At 38.0% G+C, this 24110-nt stretch overlaps 1 protein-coding gene across 2 annotated transcripts in view; it reads left to right on the top strand.

The window, feature by feature from the left end:
• The first annotated feature begins 382 nt into the window (after positions 1-382).
• Positions 383-24110, top strand: part of PLCG2 (phospholipase C gamma 2) — a 1878649-nt gene continuing 1854921 nt past the window's right edge. The window contains exon 1 of one of the 2 annotated variants that reach the window (XM_044081788.1): positions 383-938. The gene's annotated coding sequence lies outside the window, so the exon portion shown is untranslated. The remainder of the gene's footprint in view (positions 939-24110) is intronic. The other variant, XM_044081789.1, reaches the window with a different exon arrangement.

The following is a 24110-nucleotide window of genomic DNA, read 5'->3' as shown; positions in this document are numbered from 1 at the left end:
CATGACCACACAGATATAGGTAAAAGAAAGGTAAGTGCATGTTTCTGGAGGATAAATACAGGAAGACGTTTTCAAGGCGTAAAAGACTCGTATTCGAAAAATGTCATGGGAGAAGAATGAGTTGACCACTGCCAGTGACTTTATAGTTTTCTGTCTCACCATGCTCTGTTATGTGACAAAGAGTATGTAAAATTAAGAGCTTTCCAATAGTCCCTTTTCTTTTTTTGGGGGGGAGGGGCTATAAATCTTCCAGGTGAAACAATTACAAGTCAGTGTTACCACCGATAAGCCCTGCGAACTGCTTGAAATAATGTAACATCCTGTACTCAAAAGTGATTAGAGCAGGGTTTCACTGCTAGTCCTGCCCTGCAAGGGGCTCATGGACAATCTGAACTTGGAACTGTCATAGCAGAATCACAGCTGTAACAGCTGTAATTAAGGCAGACTGTTTACCTATAAATACACTTAAAGTTAGTATTCACTGGACATTAAAGTCTGGAGAGGTACATGAGTAGTGGGGGTGGAGGAAGACAGCTGTCTTAAAGTTTAACAGTTCACCATTTTACCTTCCCCACTCGGGCTTCCTCTTTCCTCAAACAAATAACTTTCTGTCTGACTGCACTGGATCGGGGTCTGTCGTGGTCACCCATCGGAATTTTCTGCTTTACCTACAAAATTGTCTTAAGTGTTCTATAGATTTTTGCAGACTTTTAACAGCGCTATAAGCTCTACTTGAACTTATAAACGGAACTTCCGGATTTTATATTGTAATTTATGTTTGATTTCAACTTCCTTATGTTGGCAAAATTGAGGAAGCGACAAAATACGCTATACTTCAAACAGGAATTTAATCAAATTCAGAAGTCTCTGCCGTGCGCAATTATTTTCACCACGATTAATTCTGCTTGCCTGAATTTTCAAAGTTGTCTTGAATGAAGGTAAGCTCTTTTCTTAAGTTTTAAATATGAATTCATGTTATTGTCTGTATCTCCCTGTAATTGTCATTGGTAGAAACAAAAGGACAATTGTGATAAAACTAGTCAAGACCGGTAGCACTTAGGAAGTTTACAATCTTTGCTTTAATTATTTTGATTGCACAAAGTATTTTAATAAGCAATGCAGTAGAGTAATCGTTTCCTGACAGCAGGTGGACCTTGCAGTGCCATAAAATACTGTAGGCGCTATTTCCTGCAATGTGTGTGTAACATTACCAAGTATCAGCCCAGCCCCTTTCAACATTTCAAGTACTAAAGTGCCTATCGTAAGGCTTGCAGGAATACCATGATGTTAACAAGAAATTACTGTGGGAAGTCTTCAAGAATTGCTTCACTCGTGCTGGTGTCTGTTCAGTATTTTATATTAATAATAGTTTTAGTCATAGCTATTAATCAGTCAGGGACAAATTTAAAAATAATCAGGGGCAATCAAGGACACTTTTACATTTTTAGTGCTATTACCTTGAGAGATTGACAGACTAAGAGTATGTATAATTTATTAAGTATAATTCATCACCTTTTCTCCAAAAGTTACCATTTTTAGGTGAGATTATAAGGATCAGAGCTAATATCTGAATGAAAATCAGGAACACTCCGGAGGTATGATTTTAGTCTTTGTATAACTGTTCACTTGAGGGGACAAACCTTGAGGCCTTTTACTTGTAACTAAAGCCTCCTTCTGGCAGTCTTTTTATATAGTAAACTGCTCGCCAGCAGCTTTCTGTAAGGTATTGCAAAAATATATATATATATTTGGAGAATGTTAAGGACTGCAAAGCTCTGACTTCCCTTGAGCTTGCTGTCAGAGATGAAAAAAATATTTAAAAAAAACTACTAAATAGCTCTGCACGGCTGGACTTTTGGATGCGTGTGCGTGTATGCTCTGCAGTGCCGTAGGAGAAACTGCCATCAGTATCTTTTTAACAGCTGTATATTTGTTGTGATTCTGCATTTACCACATAGATTTCATCATCAACTTACTGGCACCCCTGGCAATTGCCTAGTCTAACTACCTTTAATTTTATCTTTACCCAGCTTTAAGCTTGTAGCACTCATTTTTGACCCTGTGAGTTCTCACCATGTTGATACGCAAACATCTGGAAGTTCCTGATTTTTGCACCCAGATAGTTGGATGGAAGGGTGGAAAAAGGCTAGAGAAGGAGCTTCCCCTGCCCTCAGCCTTCACATTCTGCTTTTTAAATAAGTTATTGGTGTTACATCACCTTCTTATTTTTAAGTAAGTTAAAGAAAGTTAATGGAAGTCCTGGAAGAATGCTGCATTCCTTTAAGTTATTCACTCCACTTAAGACAGACCCTTGTGTTATACTGACATGCCTGTCACTTAAAATGTTTATAGTTCTGATATATCCTGGCTACGGTCTGCATGTTTCTTTGCACCATCAAATAAGAGAGAGGGAGAGAGATCATTGATCACTGGCGCTGTATGGTATGCTAGATCCCACAGCTGAGAAGTTTGGTTATAAGTATTTGCCCAAAGGTAGTAAGATGGTTCAGAATGTAATGTCATTTTGAGTGTTGTATGAATCAAAACTTTGTTGTTGGTTACATACTGATGTTTATATTACTTTGACTCGTCTTTTTGGATATCTACATTTTATAAATCATAAGGGACATAGGATGTTATCGTTTACTGCTGCAGGTGTACCAGCTGTGTAGGAAATAATACCTAACAAATACTTGCACTGTAAGCAATATCATGCATTTGGATATAGAACACATAATTCTGGTTTAACTGAAGATGTCAGTGAAGCTTGTCTTCAATGCATAGTCAATTGTATTAAACTAGCCCTGATTTTTCTTCTCATCTGTATATAATTTCAGATGCGAGTTTAACTACGAACTATAATACAGAGAGTTACAGACAGCATTGTTCACTATGCTTTAGATCATAACAGGGACAGAATAAATACTAGATCTTTTAACTATTTTTTAAATGTGTTACTTTTCTCTTTTCTTTGCTTAGCTTTATTTTAGTTGGATTTTCCTTCTATGTCAGACTACTTATTTTTATTGTCTTAAATATTCAAATGTTCATCAGGCATGAAATATAAGTAAAAAAAAAAAGCTCTACTTATTTTATTTGCAGAATGCTGTTCTCCACAAAGTTTACAAACACACCCAGAAATAACTTTTATTATTACATTACGCATCTTGGGCACTCATAACAAGGGACTAAAAAGAGAAGCAGTGTTTGTATGTGTGTGTATGTGAGACATGAGCCACCCACATCAGTAAAAAAAAAAAAACACTATAGGAATTCATTTTATAGATAATATATAAGAAGGTCATTAAAATGTCAAATAAAATCTAATCATCACCTTTTTAATATTATGACATATGTGTATGAAACTTGACAGTTTCTAAAATACAGACATTAAACTTTGTTGCAATATCAATGTCAGTAATGCATACCAGTAGAATATATTACCATTTGAACAATGTGCTACATTGTTTTCAGTGCTGCTGTACTTTAATGTTTGCGTCTTTCGGTTTTTCCCGGTTAGGGGTCGACACAGCAGAACTCCGGTCCGCTAATGATTGGTACTTGATTTTACGTGCCGAGTTACCAGCCCTGATGCACAACCTTCAATGAAGGTACGCCCATTCACGCAAGTCTCCACGCAGAAGACGCTCTAGCTGAGAATTGAACCGGACAGTGTCTTATTGTGAGGCGACAACGCTACCACAGCACCACTGCTGTACTTTAATAATCTTTTCAAATTACAACATTCTCAAAATACTAGACTTTTTAATATTTTGCTCATTTAATAGTTAAAATAATGCATGCCAGTGTATACTTTATCAGAGAATATTCTTATGCCTTGAGAAGTTGAGATACTCTGAATCACAAAGCAAGCTCAAATACCTGTCATACCTCATATACGATGATTCGGGGAAACATACAGAAGTAAGAGTGGTAGAATTCTTAACCCAGTAGCTTAAGAGAGGTAAATAATTATCATCTTTTTATTGCAGTTACTCAGAGTAAGAATTAAGTAAGGGTGCAGACTACAAAAGTCCCCTTTTTATCAAAAAGCAAATTATAATATAAACATCCAATATAACCACACTTTTTAACTACTAAAGAAGCATAAACAAGACAGCTCATAACATTCTCCAATGCACTAAGACCTTACAAAAGAAAAAGCTGGGTTTCCGATACCTCCTTATCCACTTTCATGTTATAAGTAAGGTTTGCCACTTGACCACCTTCTAGTTATGTCCTTATGTAGTCACTAACTAGTCAAATGTCTGTCTTTGTTTGTATTCCTGTTTTCTGTATGTTGTAGCCATCCATTTTGTCCTATGATTCACTTTAGTGTTACTTGCTGTTCCATCTCTTACAAATCTGACATTATTCTTTCAAGTAGTGGGTTCTAGTTTTTCAATGTAGTCTTCTTGGTTACTATAATCAGTAACTCAATTAATTTTATTGCTTGTTTGGCCCAAGCTCTTATCTCCAAGCAGTCCACAAGAAACTATCATGGTTATATTTTACCAATCCAAATGACAGCTATAAGTTCCTGTAAATCTGACTTTTTAACTTCTTAATTTAGGGCATTGCTAAAAAGGATCCCATGAGCATGCTACACCTTCTGATATTTCCAATACACTCTTGTGTCCCTGAAACAATAATTCAGCTAGAAGGGAGGATAAACATATTTGTGCCCTCATTTTCAACTGGTCCAGATTTAATGATTCTGGAATTCTGATTTTCACACACCAGTACATCTGATGAAAAAAGAGAAAAGGAAAAAATAAACATTCTGCATAATGATAAGCTAATTATGAATTAGACCCACAGCGCAAAAAGAAAAATATACAACTATTATATTTTTTTGCCATGGAAGCATCATCAGCTTTCCTATTTGCAGTATGACTCAGAAGGTTTGGTACAACAATAACTTGAACTTAACTACATTAGTAGGGGTACTGAAAAATGTACATGAACATTATCCACTTATAACCAAATAAAGCTATATATTTTGTAGATGTCATCTGTTTTTATCTCTCTCTTTTTTTGAGATCAGTTCCATTAAAATAAACTGAAACTGTATTTGACTTTCAAGTATATTAGTTTCACGTGCAGTTATGTATCTAAAACAATAGTAGCAATAGAGTCACATTTTAATATAGCGTGTGGTGGTAGGGCTTTTAGTTGTTGTGTCTTTCGGCTTTTCCCAGTTAGGGGTCGCCACAGTGGAACTCCGGTCCGCTAATGATTGGTAGTTGATTTTTACGTGCCGAGTTACCAGCCCTGATGCACAATCTTCAACAAAGGTATGCCCATTCACGCATATCTCCACGCAGAAGACGCTCTAGCTGAGAATCGAACCGGACAGCATCTTACTGTGAGGCGACAACGCTGCCGCAGCACCACCACCGCGGGTGGTGGTAGGGCTTTAATATTCATGCCTGATATAGAAATCACATTATCACAATAGGTAATTAATGCTTAGCTCACACAATTTGCCCATTTCACTATCAGATAAATTAAAAATCCTACCTGAATTGAAAATGTTTTTCAAACCCCCTTCAAAAGAAATGTCCTTTTCTCTACCACATTTATTCTTATTATATGTTCCTGTTTAAAATGTTCTAAAAAGCCTTAGAGTGTATGCAATCATCCTTATGATAGTACACAAGCATACACACACACACACACACACACACGTATGTAGATGCATACTTATACATATATAAATATTTATATAGAAACACACACATGCACATATATGCAATCAGAAATGTTATAATGGCATTTATTTTGATGTTGTAAAGCATATGATTGACAATGTTTGGATTAAGTAAATCAGATTATCAAAACATTTTTTCTTATTTAAATCGAGCTGCAGTTTTTATGACTATATCTTCTTTTCTTTGTTTTGTAGTGATATCTGTATTGTTTGTTTACCTTATTTTTGTGACTGTTTTTGTAGGCCTGGTATGAATAAAACTTTAATGTGAGAACTCCCTCCATGAGTTGCTTAATGTCTTTTGGTCAGCGGCAGCTAAACCCGTAAAGCCATGGGCCATATCACATGATCATTGCGCAGTAGTAGTATTATATTTTACTGTACTTTGTAGTAGTATGCCCTGCCTCACACAGCAATCCGGGTGTTTTGAGGGTTCAGACAAAACATAGTTACCCAGTGAAAGGAATATGGTAGTTGGTCTCTTCCTCTGTGCTACAGCTTGTTGGGAATAATTCTATATAACCTTTGCAACTGATTCATGAAGTGATTCATGGCAGCACATCTGGCTGTATTATAATATATAAAGTAAAGAAAAAATAATTTAACAAATCTTCAAACCATAAATATCCTTGACAAGCAACAGTAAGAGAGGATGCAGCTTTTTTGATTTAGTTTCCATTTTACTGAATTTTCAACAAAAGAACAAGAGAAAGAGTACACATCAACATCTTCACTAAACTGATATTCCAGCAGCAATAAAAATTTCTAGTATGCAGTTTTTATAAATATTGTAATATATGGATACTTATAGACAAATCACATAGAACTCTCCATATCAGTCAAACTGTTAAAAACCTTTGTCAGCATACCTGTCATTTTGCTATCAGAATTTAATTTAAAGTGATTGATTACTGTCCTTAGTAATTTATTTTTTTTATTGGCTCCCCCAAAATTTCTTCTAATGTTTTCCATTACTTTCCTAACACTGTCTTAGCCACTGATGCCAGAACCAGGAGTGCTCTCTTTTCTTGTTTCTTTCATCAGTTTTTATTACCCCCCTCTCCAAATCCAAAGATTTCCCTGGTCCACCCATCTCCAGATCAAAATATTTTCCTGGTCCAGTGCTTTTGGTTTTGAAAATTTGTAGTATGTTTCTTTAAGTTGCCTTCTTCTAATGTCAGCTCTGGGACATCTCCAAAACATTATAAGTCCTGCCTGTTGTGCCATTTATCTCCAACAGTTATTGGTAGAAAATTGACCTTCTTTAATTCACTTCTGGCAGTTAAGCTCCAAAAGTACAAAATGTTCAACTGCTGCTCACATACTTTTGTCCAGTTTTTGAGAGAACATCAATTATCTTAATCTACTCCCCAGTGAATTTCACCAAGTGTCACATTTTCTGTGGTTTCCACTTCTTTTGCACTGTATGAATGGCATTCCTAGTTCTTTTCTGGCATAGGTCAGTGTGTATAAGGCATCCTTTTCCTGTTTTGAAACTCACCCATTTGCTCCAGGACTCTTGCTCTTCTTATCAAAATAGATTCTGAAACAGATCCTGTATTATTGAATATAATTTATTTATGTATTTGTCTTTGTTTAGTGGGAAAGTCTGACTGGGTAATATCCATTTTCAGCAGAGGCCTGGGCAGAAAAACTCCATTTGTTTACACTGCATTATGCTTAGTTCCAGTCAAACACAGAGTAGTTACATTTCTATTTAAATTTATACACTTATAATAGTAACATTTATACATTCTAAAATTTTACAGAGAAAAAAGTTACTAAAGAGAAAGCCTACATGCTTAGTGGATTATACAGGTAGCAGTTATGTATAAAAATTGATTTGTCATTTTAGTGAGAGGTTGAGAGTATTCTGTTTAAGGAGAGTATTGGGAGAGTATTGTATGGTGAGCACAAAGTCTTACCCTTATGATGAGTATGTGCAGGACTAGAAATGGTTAAGATGTTTAAGCAGTGGTTTAAAACTATTCAGTTTGTCAGAGAGTTTTATTTGTATAGGGATACTATTCCAGAGTTTAGCAATGTAACAGAGGTAGAGTGAATCTCCTGCAGCATTATTTGAGTTATTTGTGAGTAGCAAGAATGTGTTACTAGAACAGAGGTCCCTTGCTGGACAGTAGGGCAGTAATAAGTTTTGTAGTGCAGGGCATTTTCTGGAGGATGAATGAGTTTGTGTCCTGTAGTTAGGTGTGAGTATGTTAGGTAGTTGTGTAGTTCAAGCCAGTTTATTTACTTTAAGCTCTGACAGTGGCAGGTCGTATGATGGAGTTTGGTGGCAAATTTAGATATTTTATTGTAGCAGGAGGCAAGTTTCTTTCTTTGAGTATTGTTCAAATTTGTTAGGATAAGAGTGGCTTATAAGACCCTTGGCAGTAAGAAGGTGGTAGCTAAATATTTTTTTGCAACATCTGTAAAGAATCCATTGATCCTATAGAGGAAGCCTCATGTCTGGTGTGTAGATTTAATGGAGTGCAGTGTATGCTGGTCATATCTGAGATTGTCATCTATTATAACACCTACAAGTTTACTGTGAGTTATAGTTTGAATGGCAGTATTATTTGCTGACTTTATGCTAAATGATTGCTTTTGATATTGGCAGTTTTCTTAGGATCATAGGAACTTAATAGACTATTGGCCCTGAGGCCCTTATAAGCCTAGCCAAGACTTTAGCCCATTTTCCAACATATCAGCACCCTATGCTGCTGTCCAGCAGGGACACAGGTGGAATCCCAGGGGTGTATTTTCTGCTCCCCATCCAGTTGTCCAGGTTGCACTTAAAGAGGTTTAATGAAGTACTCTGCTTTACATGGAGAGGGAGTCTATTCCAAAAAAGGGGGAGTCTCTGGGACACAAATCTGTCCCGCCAAGTCCAATTGATGTCACAGACCAGGTTGAGTTTGTGCATGCGGGTTACTTGAGTGGAGTTTTACTTGCAGATATGCAGCCTTCCCATTAGGGCAGGGTCTGAGATTGATTTGTATGCCAGACAGAGGTCACCTCTGAGGAGTCTGCACAAGACTGAGTAGAGGGACGGGGCTTTTTGCCTACCTGTGTAGGGTAGATGTTTGAGGCCCTGGATTCTCCGGGTGAGGAACCTCTGTTCTCTCCAGCTGCTGCATGTGCTTTGTGAGGTACATGCCCAAAGGGGCAGTGTACTCAATAATGGGTCTTATAAGGGAGAAATACAGGGGAGTTATGACCACCTTGTCCCTGGATGAGATACCCTTACTAGTGAGGTGGGCCATATAGAAAGCTTTCCATACAAGAGAGGTAATATGGTGGACAAAAGTCAGTTTGCTATCAATCTGGGTGCCCACCCACACAACTGATTGCATGCTTAATACCTTATTATCAATGTGATAATTTGTGGGGATGTCACTCTCCTCAAAAGGGATGATGATGCATTTTTTGGCATTCAATTTGAGACCATGTTTCTGGCACCAGCCATTTGTTTGGATGAGACCCTCTTGGAGGATGTCCACATCACTAGGGGAATTGATGACAGCACCCAGCTTGCAGTCATCTGCAAACTTGGTCAGCCATAGCCCACTAGATTTGGCCTGCACCTCCGAGAAGTATATGCCAAGCAGCAGTGGCCCCAAGACCGATCCCTGGGGTTCACTGCTTGTTATGGGTCTACTACTTGAGGTGGCTTCCCCTATTTTGACTAGGTGGATCCTATCAGTGAGCCAGTTTGCTACCCATCTGGTAACATATGGCTTGATGCCTAGTTGAGAGAAGTTTTCTATTGTACCTGACTGGGGAATAGTATTGGAGGCTTTGGCTAGGTCAAGGTAGGTGCTGTGCACTGTCTTCCTCTCATCTATGGCCTTGGTGACTTTCTCAAAAAAGTCAACCAGATTTAACAGGCATGACCTCACCTTGATAGGTTGCCAATGTCCTTGTGAATGAGGTCCATGATAATCCATTCCATGGCCTTGCAGATCAGGCTGGTTAGGCTGATGGGTCTATAATTTCCTGGATCAGTGGATGCTCCACCTTTGTGCAAAGGGATGACTGTCCTCCATTCAGCTGAGATGAAGCTGGTACTCAGGCTTTGGATGAATAGGGTGCCTAATGGTGCTGCAGGTTCCTGCCTGAGTTCATGTAGGATGCAGCCTGGAATGTTATCGGGTCCCATACAGGCTGTATTTTTTGCCTTTGAGAGGGCAGTGATGACCTGCACCCTAGAGATAAGGTGAGGGGGGGCAGGTACTTGTGATGTTCTGTTTTACTGATGGGGGGATAGAGGAGTGAAGGTTTTACTAAACCTGTCTGCCAGCAGGTTGGTTATATCTACAGCACTTGTGTATGTCATGTCCTTGACCACCAGTTCTGAGCAGATCTGGGTGCTTCCCTTGAGACTGTGGACATATGTGAAGAAGATCTTGTGATTGTCTTTAGTAGATGTGGCCAGTTTGGACTCGAAGTTTGCTTTGGAGGATTTTACTAGTGCTCTTATTTGCTTGTTCAGGCTAAGGAGACATTGCTTCCAATTAGGCACCTGCTCCTTCTTGGCCCTGGACAGCAATTTTTCCTTTTATTATAGAGTTTATTTAGATGTCCACCAGACAGGTTTACTCTTCCTTGAGAAGGATGATTTCATCCTGTCTGGTATTCCTGAGTCCATGCAGCTATATAAATGCTCATATAATACTTTGGTATAGGTTTGGACATATGTGCCAGTTCCTATAGAGAAGGTGGTGGCTGTGAAGTGGTTTAAACCTTCTCTCAGGAGGTTGTAATCAGCTCTTGAGAAGTTTTTTTATTTGACTCAAGCTAAGGGGGGGGGGGTGTCGGGGGAGATGGTAACTTTGAAGGTGACTGCTTTGTGGTCGGATCTTACCAGGGATGATGACACTGTAGGGATGCTGGAGTGGTTACTTATGTTGATTAATACCAAGCCCAAGATATTTTCACCTCTTGTGGGAGTGTCACCCAACTGGTCCAAGGCACTTGCTTTGACGAAATCAAGGAATCTCTGGGAAGTTGTGTTTTGGCATGAGTATTTTTCCAGTCTATGGTTGGATAGTTAAAGTCACCCAGGATCAGGGTAAAGGGTTGAATCTTGATAGATTCGAAGAGGTCAAGATAGGTGGAGTGAGCATCTTGAGTCAGAGTTGGAGGTCAGTAGCTAGCTATGATTTGAAAAGGGGTCTTGTCAATTGTCAACTGTACCTGGAGTGTTTCCTGTGCATCATACTGTTTGACCAGCCTAGAAGCTGCAACTCCACCTCCTTTTGTTTAGCTACCCACGGTTTGGGGTCTGAATGAATGATAGGATGAGTAATCTGGTATGGCTGGGATGCTCTCTGCAGCTTTGAACCAGGTTTTTGTGACTGCACAAATGTCACCTTCTTCCAGGGTTAATAATGATTGCAGTGAGTGCAGTTTCATGTTTATACTCCTAGCATTAGCAGCATGACCTTTAATTTACATTTTGATGAAATTTTCATGTTGGTATTTTTGACCTCTTGGCATTACCTAAAAAAGGCACTATGGGGGAGGCAAGAGCTTTTGCCTTTTTGAGGTAAAAAACATTAACTTAGTTTTCTTGGGGTTGAGTAGGAAGTTTGATTCTTTGAGACATGTTTCTACAGAGGAGAAAGGTTTTCGGGTAATATAAACCAGCTGTTATTGAACTGGAATTGCATATTGTTTCTAGAACTGCTAGGGTACATAAAATCAACTCTGTACATCTCTCTTACTCCACTGCTATTTATGATGTACTTCCATATTCTAATACCCTAGTGTTTCCACACTACCCTGTGTCTTTCTCTAACCACAATCAGAACATAGTCATCATCGCAAATCACTTTGTCTTCTTCCAAACACCACTTTGCTTCATCCAATAGTACCAGTGCCTTATTTCAATCCTGCATTATATCTTTCCACAGTGTGCAATCCCCTGTTGTGATGTCCTGCAATACTTAATTGCATCTTTTTTTATCCTTCTTGAATCAGACTGACTGTGCAGCAGTGTGTGCTGTGGTTGTGCCTGATTGTGCGGATGTCCTCAACCTCCATCCCCTCCTAATTCTGTTAACCTCTGTTTATCCTAGTCCCCCTTCCTACTTAGTGCATACCTTTCCAACACGATTTCTGTCTCTTGTAGTAGAGGGTTGTTCTTCTTTCAGCTTTTCCCGGATAGGGGTCGCCACAGTCTGGTCCGCTAATGATTGGCAGTAGATTTTTATGGTGTCAAGGTGCCAGCTTGATCCCCAACCTTCAATGAAGGCACGCCCATTCACGCATGTCTTTCAAATGCTCCTTGACCACGTGGAGGACATGTAGACTCCACACAGAAGGCACTCCAGCCGAGAATCGAATGGGAGAACCTCTTTAGGATTTCTCACTAAGTGTAGCACACAAGGATTATGCGTTATATTAACACATTAATTCTCCATGGTGAAGAATTGCTGTGAATATGTACTAGCAACTTTCTAAAATTATTCTTTTTTGTAAGTTATATAGTCTGGTATACTTCTATACCTAAGTAGATGGCCCTCTCGACTTCTTGGATCAGAGCACAATAGCCCTTACCTTTCCCTGTTTCTGCCCTTATCAGAAGTTTTATTTATTTATTTTTTTTACGGGTGAAAACACCAGTCAACTCTTGGAAAAGAGAGGATGCAACTCTTAAAATACATTTGATATGTATTTTTATGCAATGACTTTTCAACTAGACACTTTTCGGCCATAGCCCAGGCACAAGGCACAAATAATTAGAATGCTCAAAATGGGAATTTGCTAATATCATTATCCATATCATCATTCAGAAGTCCAGCGTAAGATAATTTCCCATGCTATATCCAAAGCAGTAACGATGGCAGCTAAGAGAATGTCAGGCACTGGAAAAAAGTTCCTTATTTGTGTAACAGCAACTCTCCATTTCATTATTGCCCAGTTGGATTCTCTGGTAATTAGTGTTAGATTATTATTAGGAGCATTGCAGTGGGTCTGGGAGATTTTTACACACTGCATTTCTGTTGTACATATTTACTTTAATGAGGTACTTTCCTCAGCTGCCTATGGAAGGCTGTTTCATACTGACATGTTTTCTTAATTTTCATACTGATCTGCCTCTTTAACCCTTATACATACAAATTTATTCATTCTATAGAAATAAATAAATAAATAAATAAATAAAACAAATCAGCTGGGATTTTATGAGTAGGGCAAGGATAGCATTTGCATTCCGTGACAGAACGGTATAGTTAATTAAGAGGACAAATGAACAGACTGGTGGAAGAATTAATCTGTGTTTTAGTATAGGAACAAGACACTGTGTCCTATTTCCCCTCTGTTATTTGTTTTATATCTAGAGCCATTAGTAAAGCAAATAAGGGACTCACAAATTGAAGAATCAAATTAAAGAATGTAAATGGTATAGTAATGAAGAAAAGTTAGTTTTACTTGAGGATGATATTTTATATTTGAAAATTTTAGAAAGGGCATTTTAATGTTAGGGGACATTTTGAGATGGATTCAATTTTTTTGAGATGTAAAATTACTGAATATAAAACAACGGATATAGCAGTAAACTATGCACCCACACATGCAGTTCAGCAGTAACCATATTTATGGGGCTTGTTAAGATGAAGTATTTAGGTGTAGGGATTAAAAATGATCCTACTACAGCGGCTAAGGATATGTGGGAAGACCCTAAACAAAAGATAAAACAAAAATTTCGACACTGGAAGCTCTTGATTATAAATATGGATAGTAAGATATAAGCAGTAAAATGAGACACTGAAAGCTCTTGATTATAAATATGGATAGTAAGATATAAGCAGTAAAATGATTTAATTTGTTTAGTTTTATAAACAGGTCTGGCACATTTTTAGCAAATAGAGAAGAAGTTGTGGATGATAATAAAGATATGAAAGAATTTCTTTGGCAGGAGAAGAGGGCAGGAGCTAAATGGGATAATTTGATTTTCCCCAAAGAACAAGGCAGTTTAGGATCACATCATTTGGAGGGATACTTTAGAGTTACACAGTTAAAACTCATATCCATACACAAGCTGAACATTATAATTCAAAATGGAAAGGGATGTAGATGTAGCAAGGGGAAGTTCAAGAAGTAAAGAAAGAGTGGGATTTTGGATGCAGATCTTTAAAGAGAATAACAACAACCATACAGAATAATATATTCAGAAAGTAAAAGAAAGCACTCTAACAGCTAAGGTGACACAAGAATGGAGAAAAAAATGTTACCATTAAGGAAGACGGCAGGTAGGTGCACAGAAAATAAGCAAGAGGGGCCAGAATTTACTGGAATGAATTAGCAAAGGAATTAACATACTGGAAGCAAATTACTAGAGTGTGAAAGTTAATAGAGTGGGATTAGGCTGAGCAGAAGTTTGGACTGCAGGTTAGAGGCTGCTTTCCCTACCAGTGGTCACTATCACAATACAGGCAAAAAGAAAGGGATGGGGGAAAATTAAGTGAAAGACCAACTTTGGAAGAATTTTTAGCTGAGCGTAGAATGTAAGATGACATTAAAAAATAATTTGCAGGGCATATAAATGATTCCTCTCCCTCAAGCTGTGTGATAACCTGGTCTGCTTGGTTCTTATAGTTATCAAAGGCTAGAAAGAGTAACTGGAATGGCAATTTACAGAAGAACAAAGGGAGGACATCTCTCTGTCTTCCAAGTATGCAGCAAAGTCCAGAAGATTTAGGATTTGTATATGGAAGTGTCTGCACAGATATTTTTAATACCCAAGCAGACTACATAATTTTTCCTCAGGTAGGTAGCAAATGCTGGAGGTGTGATGGGAAAGACAGGGATATTTGGGAACAAGATTTTTGAAATGCAATGAGTTGGTAGATTCCTTACAGAGTACTTTGTCAGAAATGTTGAGGGAGCAAATGGTTGCAACTGAGAAAATGATTTTCTTCACTTGGGATTCTAGATCTGAATTTGCTAGACATGGTAAGTTCTTGGTTTAATGTTAATGATCGCCAACAACCAATTACTGGAAAATGGAAATAAGAATCTAAACCAAGTGTAACTGAAGTACTAAATACTTTAAAGGAGTAAAAGAACTGGAAGTGGAATCTTTGCAAAACGGAAGGAGCAAGTTACATAGAAATAAATGGAATTTGTTGGAACAATACATGCAGAATAATATTCAGAAGCTGGAATTAAGTTTAAGGGATGGCAGAAATTGAGCATTTTCTGTGTAATGAAAAATGTCATTATAATTTGTTTTCTTTTCTCTTACTGTATATGTACCTAGGTCTTTGCTTAAAATATGGTTTAATAAACATGTAAAAAAATGTAAATAAACACATGTACGGGTAGAACAGTAGCCCTTTAAGCCAGTCCCTGTTGCCGCAGTATTTTATTTTCAGAATTCTTATAAACATCTGAATGAAGTTGATAAACTGAAATAGAAATTTCTGGCCTGTACTTCCACTCTCCTCATCCCACAACTTCTCTGCACTGCTTTAATTCTGTACACATTTTGCAACATCATTCTTAAACATGCATTTTTTTTTCTTCTGTCCTTCCTTACTTGATCTCTTCATGCTTTTCTTTCTTTCTTTACTTTTTTATCCTCTCTTTCTTCTCTTCTGCAGTCCCTAAACTTTTCCTAAGGGCATCAGATATATTTGGTAGAATTCCTTACTCTTTTTCTTTTTCTACCTCAGAATCTTCTTAAGTGTCTGACTAGTCTTATCATTACTTTCGTATGCCTCTTCAGACATGTTTCCTTTGATATGACTTATTTCTACATTTTCTTATTTCTATCACTGTGTAATATGTCCTACTCTTTTGTTGAAAGTACTGTTGCTCCATACTTACTAATTTTGTTTATTTGTCATTTGTTATATTCCTAAACTCTTGTAAAGATTCTTCGTAAACATACTCCTCTATCCTTTCTAATCCTGCTGAGACTCAGTTTGGCAGTGCCTTCTGACTCAAATAGATTATATCTTATGTAAGAAATAATATGTTTTTGAACTGTATTAGGAAATTTCACTTTCCCCTTATATGCAGCTATCTTTGAGTTAGAAAAACAATGTCCACAAGTACCGGGGACAGGTCCATGCATGAGGATTATAAGGGAATTGCTCTTAAAAGAAAATAATATTTTTGGTCATATTATAATTTCTTACTTCACAAATGGTGATATGCAAGTGTTAGTAGATTTGGTATTATTAAACCCTTTGTCAATAAATTATTATATATTCACAATTCACTTATCTTTTTATCTTAATTTTCTTTCACATGACATTTTTCTAACCATGTTGAACATTTTGTATTATTGCATTAGTTCCTTAAACTGGCAATAATTTCTTACCTTATAGAATACTACGTATGTTCTTAAACAAGAGGTTGATTGCTTCATTCTCCTGTCTTTATATTTTAACTGTACCCAGTCATTAAAAATACAAAAAATATTCCTTAAATGTATGGAGTAAATGATTTTTATTATAAAAAGACAGTTAAACTGTAAAGGAAGATTATCTAGGCTATATAAGTTAGTAAATAATATTAATTTAGATGTAAATTATTGGAAATTTTTAGATAGTAGTGGTTTAAAATGATTCAATTGATAAGAATAAAACTTTATTACTTAAATCGATTTGCCAATCTTCTTTCAATTTGTACTGGAAAGTCTCTGTGGAAATATATACATAGACCATTCATTATTCCACACAAGATTTCTAAGTTTAATAACTCAGTTTCATTTTTTTGCTGGAGATGTAATAAGCCTTTAAAGGCTGACTGGGTACAGGTAATTATGGACTGTAAAAGGTTAAGTGATTATTGGGAAAAGATAAGCAATTTTTAAAGGTCCGTGGTCATATAATTGTGACTAATTAAGATCGACAGTATTATGAATGTTCCAGTTCCACTGACTGTAAATACTAAACAATATAAAATGTTTTGAAGTCCCTTCACAGTAGCCAGAAAAAGTGATTACAAGAAATGGAAAACAGATACAATTCCTTTGTCTAGAGTATTTTAAAATTTGGTCACAGTTTTATGTAAAAATGAAAAAGAAGTGATTAATTTAAGATCAAATAGTATGATAGTCATGAAATGTTGATATTAAAATATCAAGAAAATTGATATGGATGAATTAGAATGGGTACAGGATGTTTCGACCCCCGGCCGATTTGACCCCAAACATTTTGATCCCAGACAATTTGACCCCATTATTAATATTAGTAGCATTAATGGATTCTAAAAATACATCTTTAAAAAAAAGATCTAAAATTCAAACTGAAACACAGGACTGCAAGTCCAGCATTTGCTTAAATTTTATACATTAGAATTATAGCATTATTTTTACTTCATCAAGGCTGGCACCAACATTACAAGCTAGCAAAGCATCCAAGAAAAAATATTTTCTTAAATGTCCTGGATTATAGCTCAGAACTCCCCCCTAAAATCTAAAACTTTTCAGAAAAGAGTAGAGGCTTACAGTCAACAGATAATGACAGTCAATAACATTTTATCATCAAATGTGCAAATGCTGGCCCATCCTTATAAAGATACTTATGAAAGCATTTTGTTAACATTATAAAGAAACATACCACATAAACTGTTATCGTTAAAAGAAATGTACCACATCAACTAGAGTGATTTTCTTCCCAGCAAAAAGTCTTAGTTTAATTTTCCTAAAACAGTATTATGACAAATAAGGCAGGAAGCATAGTCATTACAATAAAGTTTCATCACAGAAAAATAGGAAAATTTAGCTACTGCCACCTACTTGTTCCCATTTCTTAATGGTGAAACTTAAAATACTAACTAGCATGTTAAACTTCCTCATTAAAATTTGAAATTGATTTCATTTTAAACATGTTAATAGATTAAATAAACTAACATTAACATATTAAAAATATATATTAAATTGCTATTTAAAAATCCTGATTAAAATATTAAATTTAATTGAAAAACTGTTTATCTAATTTTTCTGTGATTTATTATTTATTTATTACAAAACTTGCTTTTATTACATTTTATTTGGGGTCAATTAGTCCAATCATCCTGGGTCAAACTGTCCAATACATATTCTTATAAACAATAAAAGTAAATTTAAATATCAAAGTGTATACAAAACAAAACAAAGTGCCCACAAATTACCACATAGGTGGTAATCCATTAAGTACAGAAGAAGTAATTAGGGACCTGGGGACCCAAATTGATAGCAATCTCTCATTTGACAACCACATGGCCAAAGTGGTTAGAAAAACATTTTATATAGCCCACCTAATCATGAAGGGATTCACATCTAGATCAGGGGAGGTCATCGTGCCTCTTTACTCATCCCTTATCAGGCCCATAATTGAGTACAATGCCCCTTTTGGGATGTACCTTACCAGACACCTGCAGCAACTGGAAAGACCCCAAAAGTACCTCACCAAGAGGATCAAAGGGCTCAAACAGATGCCATATGCTGCCCGGTTAAAGAAACTCCAACTCTACTCAGTGGCATACCGCCTGCTCAGAGGCGATCTGTGCCTGATGTATAAAGCCATGTCCAACCCAGAATTAATGGACATACTGCACCTCAGAAAATCCAAATCCCATCGAGCTACACGCTTGAGAGACTTGAACCTCAGCACTGAAATAAATAGGACATGCTGGAGGGACAGATTCATAACCCAGAGGCTCCCTTCACTCTGGAATAAAATCTCAGTTCAGGTTAGGCAGAGTCCCTCATTGACTCTCTTCAAGAGGAATCTTGACGAGTGGATGGGAGATAGTAGGTTTACCCCGGGTATCACTTCTGTGTCACTGTTAGACAGAGGCACAGTATACTAACCTCGAAAAAGGGCATAGCAAAATTAATTTAAAATGGGTGGCGAAAGCCAAACACACTCTGACTAGGCTTATAAATGCCCTAGGGCAGATAGCCTAGTATGTACCTATGAACCTATACAGTTATATTAGGGTCAAATCATCGTGGATCAAACTGTCCTGCCTCCAATTTGAATACCCTAGTAATATAATATGCTTTTGATGTTGTGTAATATTGTATAATGTCTTTGAATTATCTTCCTTTGATTGTATATATTGTATATATTTTAAATCAAGAAAATCAATAAAACATGTTTAAAAAATACACAAAAAAAATTTATTTTGGTCAAAGATTGGACTGTTTGTGCATCGTACACTACTGCCAGCTACAGACACCTGCACTCTAGCATTGCAAATATTACCCAAACCAAAGTTCTTCACACCTAAACCTACCAATACCTACCACTGCTGTATTCCCTCTTCACCTGTTATAGCCAGACCAATAGTATTCCTGGGACCATGAACTGTCAGCTTCCCTCCATTTCTCCTACCTGCCTGGTTGACATGGATCTATTGAGTTAGTGTAGCAATTGCCTCATATACACTGACAACCCCCTACTTCTAAATCATTCCTGTACCATTTGTGAGAGATGCACCTACATTATGAATCTGTAATCACAGCTCTCTCATGGAACAGATAGCAATACATTGTGGGTTGTCAGCCTACCTACCACAACTCCTAGTCATGGCACACAGCATATACATAGACCAACATATACAGAGGTACTGGCAGAAAATCTGCCTAAACACCAGAGACCTCCAAAACACATACGTACTAAACCAACCATAACACCCAAACACAAAATACACATAATGACACAAGCACAAGTGTCTCACCATCAAAGCCCATAAGGCAATGCACATCCAGTCAAAACATGTTACTCATAGGAGACTCTATAGAGAGACACACAGACGTGCCAACTCAGCAAGCTGAACAAGGAGAAAGTCACGATCAGCTGTCATTCTTTTGCCAGGATTCATCAGATCACGCAGGCACCCAGAACCATGGTGTTTGGATGTATTCTGATGGATTCCAGTAGATCCAAGTAGGCAGAGTGGGTGTCTTGATTCAAGTCTCTCAACAAGTACTGTTATGATTCATTCATAATACTTGTTGGTGTGAACGACTTGAGACATACCTCCCTGGGCTACATGAAGAGAGACATGATTGAGCTCTCTGATTATGTGTCATACCCAGGTATGTCCCCAGCCTTAAGCAGCATATTACCCTCATCTAGGATGATGCCACAATATAAACAGAAAATCATTGACTTCAATAATTGGCTTAGTTTCTGGTGTCATTCTAAGGGATCCAGTTTCTGTTAGCCTAGGATGACATGATTGGTAGACCCTGATGCTTTGCCAGAGATGGTTTTCATGTCACCCCTGGAATTTAGTCTACTGGCAAACGCTTTTGCCTTCCTCATAGTGCCTTTTTTAGGCAAAGTCACAAGGACAAAATTCCTGATGTAAAAATTTCATCAGAAAAAACTCAATGCTATGCTTCTAAATGCTAGGAGTCTTAGCATGAAACTGCACTCACTGGAAGCAGTCCTCATCTTGGAAGATGCTGACACCTATGCAGTCACTGAGACCTGGTTCAAGGCAGTGGACAGCACCCCAGCCATAATGGGTTACACCTCCTACCACATGCTAAGACCATGAAGGCATGAAAACTAAAGGAGGCAATGTATCAATATTCATTAAAGATATATACACCTCCAGATTGGTTAAACAGTATGATTCCCTGGAAACACTTCAGATGCAACTAACTGTTGGTAAGACACCTATTCAAGTCAATGCCAGCTACAGAACCCCCTCCATGAATCAAGACACCCACTCTGCCTACTTGGATCTACTGGAATCCATCAGAATACATCCAAACTGGGTGATTTTAAGTACCCATCCATTGACTGGGTAAATTACTCGTGCTCAAACTCACTTGCCCAAAGGTTCCTTAAGTTTGTTAACTCCAGCACCCTGGACCAGCAGGTGGAAACCCCAACTAGGGGCAACAACATCTTGGATCTGGTGCTTACCAATATGGGGGACCACTGTAGCACCCCCACTGTGAGGTCTTCCCTTGCCAGATATGACCACAAATCAGTCTCATTCAAAGTAACTATCACACTGGACCCCCCCCCCCCCAGCATCAACTATACTAAAAAGCTTCGTCAAAGCAGATTATATCCTTCTAAAGGATGGTACCAATATCTTCACTGCACCACCCCCCTCAGATGGAACTGACAACTATGCAGAGTCTGAGCTTTGGCTGGCTAAGACCTGTATGCTATCAATTGAATGCATAAGTGAAGCTAAGTAACTTTTATCTGCACTTTTATCAAATAATACATGATTTCAAGTAATTTGTTTGTGTTGCATTGAGGAATATCTAGCTGGAAGCTGTGACTCTGTTTTTCAGTAGTACGAGTGGTATTTTCAATTAAGGCTTGTTAAAAAACCTGCATAGCCAGTGATAGTGGGGGTAGTTTCCTTCATTGTTATTCAGTTTCTGTCTTATACAGTTTCTGTCTTATACAAGTGGTACAGTGAATTATCTTCTGTTTAAACTGTGAGCTTTGGCTGGCTAAAACCTGTATGCTATCAATTGAACGCATAAGTGAAGCTAAGTAACTTTTATCTGCACTTTTATCAAATAATACACAATTTAAAGTAATTTGTTTGTGTTGCATTGAGGAATATCTAGCTGGAAGCTGTGACTCTGTTTTTCAGTAGTACAAGTGGTATTTTCGGTTAAGGCTTGTTAAAAAACCTGCATAGCCAGTGATAGTGGGGGTAGTTTCCTTCATTGTTATTCAGTTTCTGTCTTATACAAGTGGTACAGTGAATTATCTTCTGTTTAAACTGTGAGCTTTGGCTGGCTAAGACCTGTATGCTATCAACTGAACGCATAAGTGAAGCTAAGTAACTTTTATCTGCACTTTTATCAAATAATACACGATTTAAAGTAATTTGTTTGTGTTGCATTGAGGAATATCTAGCTGGAAGCTGTGACTCTGTTTTTCAGTAGGTTGCCGCCCACCCTCCCTGTTTTTGTCTTGGTGTTGATCTTGGTGGCTTTGAAACTGCCCGCCCCTCTTGTAAATTTGCACTTGGATACTCCTCCTGGGCCCATCTCATTTGCTCACTCAAAAAAAAAAAAAAAATAATAATTTTATCTGCTTTTACTGTATTTGTCTTTCTTCCTACTTTATTTTGCTTTTGCGTCATCTTAAAAGTACTCAATTGTATTTATTACTGCTTGGTGTAACTCACTCTAAGCCTTTTAGTTTAAGCACTTGGGCTTCAGACCAATTGTTTTACATTAAGAAGGTTTGTGGTCTGCACTGTAGTGGCAGGACAGGTAGCTTACATCCTTCTAAGTTGGGAACTGCTGATTGAGGGCTCAGTGTTTGTTATTCTAAAAGTGTATTAATTCTGGTTTAAGCACTTGGGCTTCAGGCCAGTTATTTTACATTAAGAGGGTTCGTGGTCTGCACTCTTGTGGGAGGAGAGGCTGGACTCTGCCCTTCTGAGCTGGGAATTTCTGGTTAAAGGCTTATAGTGCCTGCATATTTGAACTGCTTCTTACTGAAATTGGTACACTTTGTTTGCTGTAGCATAGACTAGATCCAGGCCTGCCGAATCTAGCTTTGTTTGTATAACTTGAGCACTAATCCAGGCATTCTTTAAAGTACTCAATTGTATTTATTACTGCTTGGTAGTAACTTGATTAAAGTGTAGCTATCATTCTAAGTCTTTTGGATTAAGCACTTGGGCTCAGACCAGTTGTTTTACATTAGGAAGGTTTGTGGCCTGCACTGTGGTGGCAGGACAGGTAGCATACATCCTTCTAAGTTGGGAACTGCTAATTGAGGGCTCAGTGTCTGTTTTTCTAAAAGTGTATTAGTTCTGGTTTAAGCACTTGGGCTTCAGGCCGGTTATTTTATATTAAGAAGGTTTGTGGTCTGCACTCTTGTGGGAGGAGAGGCTGGACTCTGCCCTTCTGAGCTGGAAATTTCTGGTTAAAGGCTTATAGTGCCTGCATATTTGAACTGTTTCTTACTGAAATTGGTACACCTTGTTTGCTGTAGCATAGACTAGACCCAGGCCTGCTGAATCTAGCTTTGTTTGTATGCTTGTTTGCTTATTATTTCCCTGAAACGCTAATTCAACCTAAAACACAGCTTTTCAGTGCTTCTGTGGATCCCTAGTGATATCTGCATTGCTTACTGTACTTATTTCCTTGTTTCACTTGAAAGAAAGTTACTGTTTGTCATTTTTGCATTTAAGTTACCTATAACACATTGCATTTAATTTACCTGGCACTTGCTCACTAAAGCAATTATATAAGTCAGCACTAAAAAATTAAAAGCACTACACCTTCCCAAACTCCCCTTGAGTACCTTGTTCCCCATTGGCCCTTTTTTCAATTATAAAGGAATTCCCAATACTATTCTAGCATGTCCAAAGGTCAGTTGTCAATCTCCTCTCCGGTCCAGCTGGTGAATCTGGGAATCTTGAGGCAATGTTACAACTGCCTCATGTACACAGACAACCCTCTCCTCCTCCCAACAAATTCCAACACATGTGAGAGATGCAACCATATAGCCAAACTGGAGGCTAAGCTCTCTCAACTCAGTACTGGCGTAACCAGTCAGGAGGAGAAGGAAACCACACTCACTACAATTCCAGTCTCACATAGACCTACCACGACAGCAAACCAAACACATAAACACACAAAAACGTACTCGGAGGCTCTAAATAAAAATCTGCCTAAGCAGCAGAGACCTCCAAAGCAGACACCCAAGCAACCGCTACCCCAAAACAAAACACGTGCAACACATAGCTCACAAAGCCAGTGTGCCGAACAGTCACAGCCCTTAAGGCTAAACAACACACCTGATACACTTGTAATAGGTGACTCTATCGTCAGGCACACTTACATCCCGCTCACCAGGCTGAACAAGGAGAAGGTCACGGTGAGCTGCCTGTCGGGCGCTAGGATCCGCCACATAAAACAAGCACTCAGGTCACTCCAAGGCAAGTACAAATATGACTCCGTCATTGTCCATGCTGGTGTGAATGACCTGAGACGTACCTCCCTGGACTACATGAAAAGAGACATAGAGGAGCTCTCTGAGCATGTAGCCCAGGCCGGTATGTCCCTGACCTTGAGTAGCATCTTACCCTCACCAAGAATGATGCCACAATATGAATACAAGATGATTAATTTCAACAATTGGCGTAAGTATTGGTGTCATTCAAAGGGGATCCAATGCCTGTCAGCCTGGGATGACATGCTCGGCAAGCCACGATGCTTCGCTAGGGACGGCTTGCACCTGTCACCCCTGGGCTTTCGGATATTGGCAAAGGCTCTTGCTACCCCCATAGTGCCTTTTTTAGGCAAGGCTCAAAAGACAAACCCACCACCATAGGTATCACAAGGGATAAGAAACTAAGAGTAATGCTATTCAACGCCAGAAGTCTAAACCTCAAGATGCATGCACTCAAAACTCTCCTTAGCATGGAGAACATTGATATCTGT

This window comes from Protopterus annectens, chromosome 8.part1 (assembly GCF_019279795.1).
Source record: "Protopterus annectens isolate FY-2018-M chromosome 8.part1, PAN1.0, whole genome shotgun sequence".
NCBI classification, from domain to species: Eukaryota; Metazoa; Chordata; order Ceratodontiformes; family Protopteridae; genus Protopterus; species Protopterus annectens.
This window is presented reverse-complemented; position numbering and strand designations above follow the sequence as displayed.